The following is a 6,000-nucleotide window of genomic DNA, read 5'->3' as shown; positions in this document are numbered from 1 at the left end:
CCTCTAGAGTTGTGGTGGAGTGTTCCTCTCGAATTGTGGTGGGGGTTTGCTCCCTGGGAGTGATGTGCACAGGCACTCTTTCCAGATGCAATATCCGTGAACCTACTCTCTAATCTTGGCATGGCCCCGCCTCTTTAGTTTTGGCTTCTGAGCCTCCTCTCTTGTTTTGGCAGGAGACTTCTGTCTAATTGCATTGTGCTGGAATGCTCCTCTCAAATATCGGTGTTCAGGGAGCTGCTCTCTATTTGTGGCGGGTGGTCTACTTGTTAGTTTTGGCTAGTTTGTTCCTCTCTGACATTTGTAGGGGCATCTACTCAACTTGTAGGAATGGGTTTGTCTCTTTTTGCTGTGGAGGTGACCTTCTCTAGGTGCAAAGTCAGAGGTCTCCTCTCTAGCTGTGGTAGGGGTGATATTCTCCAGTTTTGGTGGGTGGGCTCCTCTCTCGTTGTGACCATGGGCTTCTCTTGAGCTGTGGCATAGGCCTCCTCTCAAATTCAGCAGGGGTTTTGGGGCTCCTCTCTCGTTGTAGGGTGCCTCATCTGGAGGTTTTCTGTGCGGTGGGTGTTCACTCTGCTTGGTTTTTGGGGGCTTCTAACTATTTTTCATGGGATTGCTTTGCTCCTGTTGTGATGGGCTTCTCTTGAGTTACTTCAGTGGCTTCATCACTGCTTGTGGCGGAGGGGCTCCTATCTAGGCACAATGTGCCAGAGGGCTCCTCTCTAGTTTTGCAGGGAAATCTTCTCTAGTTTTGGTGGGGGTGGGGTGGCTCCTAGCTTTGTCACTGGGGACTCCTTCCTTGTGATGGCAAAGGACTCCAGTCAAGTTGTTGAGGACTTGATGTTCCTCTCGAGTTGTGACAGGTGACTTGGGGTTCCTTTAGAGTTGTGGAAGGGCGTCTTCTCGAGCTGCATGGGGCAGCTCCTCTCTAGTAGCAATTAGCAGGCTGGCTCCTGTCTAGTTGTGATGTGTGGTAGGCTTCTGTATAGTTATGGCATAGGGTTCCACTTTAGTTGCAGTGGGGATCAACTGACGTTTTTGTTTCTGTTCCCCTCTAGTTGTGGTTTGCAGACTTGTCTACAGTTGTGGCGGGGTGGCGGAGGGGGGGCTTCTCTTTAGTTGTGGTATGGGGATTCCTCTCTAGATGTGGTAACATATTCCTCTCGGACTGTTGCGAGGGTGCCTCTTCTTGGCTTGTGATGTGAAAGGGCACTTTTTCCAATTGTGAATTGAAGGAATATAAGTGGTCCACTGGAGAAGGGAATGGCAAACCACTTCAGTATTCTTGCTTTGAGAACCCCATGAACAGTATGAAAAGGCAAAATGATAGGATACTGAAAGAGAAACTCCCCAGGTCAGTAGGTGTCCAATATGCTACTGGAGATCAGTGGAGAAATAACTCCAGAAAGAATGAAAGGATGGAGCCAAAGCAAAAACAATACCCAGCTGTGGATGCGACTGGTGATAGAAGCAAGGTCTGATGCTGTAAAGAGCAATATTGCATAGGAACCTGGAATGTCAGGTCCATGAATCAAGACAAATTGGAAGTGGTCAAACAAGAGATGGCAAGAGCGAATATCAACATTCTAGGAATCAGTGAACTGAAATGGACTGGAATGGTTGAATTTAACTCAGATGACCATTATGTCTACTACTGCGGGCAGGAATCCCTCAGAAGAAATGGAGTGGCCATCATGGTCAACAAAAGAGTCCGAAATGCAGTACTTGGATGCAATTTCAAAAACGACAGAATGATCTATGTTCGTTTCCAAGGCAAACCATTCAATATCACAGTAATCCAAGTCTATGCCCCAACCAGTAACGCTGAAGAAGCTGAAGTTGAACGGTTCTATGAAGACCTACAAGACCTTTTAGAACTAACACCCCAAAAAGATGTCTTTTTCATTATAGGGGACTGGAATGCAAAAGTAGGAAGTCAAGAAACACCTGGAGTAACAGGCAAATTTGGCCTTGGAATACGGAATGAAGCAGGGCAAAGACTGATAGAGTTTTGCAAAGAGAATGCACTGGTCATAACAAACACCCTCTTCCAACAACACAAGAGAAGACTCTACACATGGACATCACCAGATGGTCAACACGGAAATCAGACAGATTATATTCTTTGCAGCCAAAGATGAAGAATCCCTATACAGCCAGCAAAAACAAGACTGGGAGCTGACTGTGGCTCAGACCATGAACTCCTTATTGCCAAATTCAGACTTAAATTGAAGAAAGTAGGGAAAACCACTAGACCATTCAGGTATGACCTAAATCAAATCCCTTATGATTATACAGTGGAAGTGAGAAATAGATTTAAGGGCTTAGATCTGATGAACCATGGAATGAGGTTCGTGACATTGTACAGGAGACAGGGATCAAGACCATTCCCATAGAAAAGAAATGCAAAAAAGCAAAATGGCTGTCTGGGGAAGCCTTACAAATAGCTGTGAAAAGAAGAGAAGCGAAAAGCAAAGGAGAAAAGGAAAGATACAAACATCTGAATGCAGAGTTCCAAAGCATAGCAAGAAGAGATAAGAAAGCCTTCCTCAGTGATCAATGCAAAGAAATAGAGGAAAACAATAGAACGGGAAAGACTAGGGATCTCTTCAAGAAAATCAGAGATACCAAAGGAACATTTCATGCAAAGATGAGCTCGATAAAGGACAGAAATGGTATGGACGTGACAGAGGCAGAAGATATTAAAAAGAGATGGCAAGAATACACAGAAGAACTGTACAAAAAAATCTTCACGACCCAGATAATCACGATGGTGTGATCACTCATCTAGAGCCAGACATCCTGGAATGTGAAGTCAAGTGGGCCTTAGAAAGCATCACTATGAACAAAGTTAGTGGAGGTGATGGAATTCCAGTTGAACTATTCCAAATCCTGAAAGATGATGCTGTGAAAATGCTACACTCAATACGCCAGCCAATTTGGAAAACTCAGCAGTGGCCACAGGACTGGAAAAGGTCAGTTTGCATTCCAATCCCAAAGAAAGGCAATGCCAAAGAATGCTCAAACTACCACACAATTGCACTCACCTCACATGCTAGTAAAGTAATGCTCAAAATTCTCCAAGCTAGGCTTCAGCAATATGTGAACCGTGAACTTCCTGATGTTCAAGCTGGTTTTAGAAAAGGCAGAGGAAGCAGAGATCAAATTGCCAACATCTGCTGGATCATGGAAAAAGCAAGACAGTTCCAGAAAAACATCTATTTCTGCTTCATTGACTATGCCAAAGCCTTTGACTGTGTGGATCACAATAAACTGTGGAAAATTCAAGAGATGGGAATACCAGACCACCTGATCTGTCTCTTGAGAAATCTGTATGCAGTTCAGGAAGCAACAGTTAGAACTGGTCATGGAACAACAGACTGGTTCCAAATAGGAAAAGGAGTTCGTCAAGGCTGTATATTGTCACCCTGTTTGTTTAACTTATATGCAGAGTACATCATGAGAAACGCTGGACTGGAAGAAACACAAGCTGGAATCAAGATTGCCCGGAGAAATATCAATAACCTCAAATATGCATATGACACCACCCTTATGGCAGAAAGTGAAGAGGAACTCAAAAGCCTCTTGATGAAAGTGAAAGTGGAGAGTGAAAAAGTTTGCTTAAAGCTCAACATTCAGAAAACGAAGATCATGGCATCCGGTCCCACCACTTCATGGGAAATAGATGGGGAAACAGTGGAAACAGTGTCAGACTTTGTTTTTCTGGGCTCCAAAATCACTACAGATGGTGACTGCAGCCATGAAATTAAAAGACGCTTACTCCTTGGAAGGAAAGTTATGACCAACCTAGATAGCATATTCAAAAGCAGAGACATTATTTTGCCAACAAAGGTCCGGCTAGTCAAGGCTATGGTTTTTCCTGTGGTCATGTATGGATGTGAGAGTTGGACTGTGAAGAAGGCTGAGTGCCGAAGAATTGATGCTTTTGAACTGTGATATTGGAGAAGACTCTTGAGAGTCCCTTGGACTGCAAGGAGATCCAACCAGTCCATTCTGAAGGAGATCAGCCCTGGGATTTCTTTGGAAGGAATGATGCTACAGGTGAAACTCCAGTACTTTGGCCACCTCATGCGAAGAGTTGACTCATTGGAAAAGACTCTGATGCTGGGAGGGATTGGGGGCAGAAGGAGAAGGGGACGACAGAGGATGAGATGGCTGGATGGCATCACTGACTCGATGGACATGAGTGTGAGTGAACTCCGGGAGTTGGTGATGGATAGGAAGGCCTGGCATGCTGTGATTCATGGGGTCGCAAAGAGTGGGACACGACTGAGCGACTGATCTGATCTGATCTGATCTGACTCTCTAATTTTAGCAAGGGATGTCCTCTTATGTTGTGGTGTGTTGGTCTCTTCTCTACTCATAACAGGGGGCTTATGTTTAGCTGTGATGTGTTGGTGTGCTTCTCTCTAGTGGCAATGATCAGCGGGGCTAATGTCTAGTTCCCGTGGGGTTCTCCCCTCTAGTTATAGTGTGGGGCTCCTCTCTTATTACAGTCTGAATGAAAGGTCCTCTCTAGTTGTGGGGGCCTTTTCTCTAGTTGTGTTGTGCAGGCTCCTCTCTACTTGTGGAGGTGTGCTCCTTTCTAGTTGTGACAGGGGGCTCTGAGCTAGCTGCAGGGTGCATGAGGCTCTCAACTTGTGACTGGGGGTCCTCTCCAGTTGTAGCATGAGTAACCTCTTGAGTTGCTGCAGGGGACACCTCTCGAGTTTTGGTGAGGGGCTCATCTGAAATTGGAGATGGAAATGGCAACCAACTCCAGTACTCATGCCTGAAAATCCCATGGATGGAGGAGCCTGGTAGGCTATAGTACATGGATTGAAAGGAGTCAGACATGACGGAGCAAATTCACTTTCACTTTCACTTTTCATCATAGGCCCCTGGTGGCTAAGATGGTAAAGAATCTGCCTGGGATGCAGGAGACCTGGGTTTGATCCCTGGGTCGGGAAGATCCCCTGGAGAAGTGCATGACAACCCACTTTTATATTCTTGCCTGTAGAATCCCATGGACAGAAGAGCCTGGCTATCTACCCAGTCCATGGGGTCACAAAGAGTCGGAGATGACTGAGCAGCTAACACACTGCTGCAGCTGCTGCTATGTCACTTCAGTCGTGTCCAACTCTGTGCAACCCCATAGATGGCAGCCCACCAGGCTCCCCGTCCCTGGGATTCTCCAGGCAAGAACACTGGAGTGGGTTACCATTTCCTCCTCCAATGCATGAAAGTGAAAAGTGAAAGTGAAGTCGTTCAGTCGTGTCCAGCTCCTAGTGACCCCATGGACTGCCGCCCACCAGGCTCCTCCATCCATGGGATTTTCCAGGCAAGAGTACTGGAGTGGGTTGCCATTGCCTTCTCCAGTTAACACACAGTCATCTGTAATTGTGGTGGGAGACTCCTTTCTAGCTGTGGCATGGTGCCTCCTTTCTAGCTGTGTTGTGCTGGTGAGCTCCGCTTAAGTTTCAGTGGGCAGCTCCTCTCTAGGTGTGATGGTGGACTCATCTATAGCTGTAATATGGGAGTCTCTTTCTAGCTGCAGCACATAGGGTCCTCTCTAGTTGTAGTGAGGTGCTCTTCTTTAGTTGTGATGTCTGTGGGGATTCCTCTCTCATTGCGATGTGCAGGGGGTCTCCTCTCTAGTTGTGATATGAGGCTTGTCTCTCTTTGCAGCGAATGGGTTCCTTCCTAGATGTGATGTCCGGAGGGCTCCTCTCCCATTGTGGGCTTCTCTCGAGTTGGGTCGCAAGTCTCCTCTAGAGTTTTCACAGGGTAATTGGAACTCCTCTTGAGATGTGGTTGTGCTCCACATGAGGAATGCAGGCTCCTCTGGAATTTCAGCGGGAGGCTTGTCTATTGTTGTTAAGGCGGGCTCCACTCTAAGTCTAATTCCAAGTGCTCCTGTTTAGTTGTGGAGGGCTTCTCTCTAGTTGTGTTGGCTCCTCTCTAGTGGTGGCAGGGTGCAACTTTCTTACTGTGGCAAAGGAC

Source organism: Bos javanicus, chromosome 29 (genome assembly GCF_032452875.1).
Source record: "Bos javanicus breed banteng chromosome 29, ARS-OSU_banteng_1.0, whole genome shotgun sequence".
Classification (NCBI taxonomy): domain Eukaryota; kingdom Metazoa; phylum Chordata; class Mammalia; order Artiodactyla; family Bovidae; genus Bos; species Bos javanicus.
Note: the sequence above shows the minus strand (reverse complement) of the source record.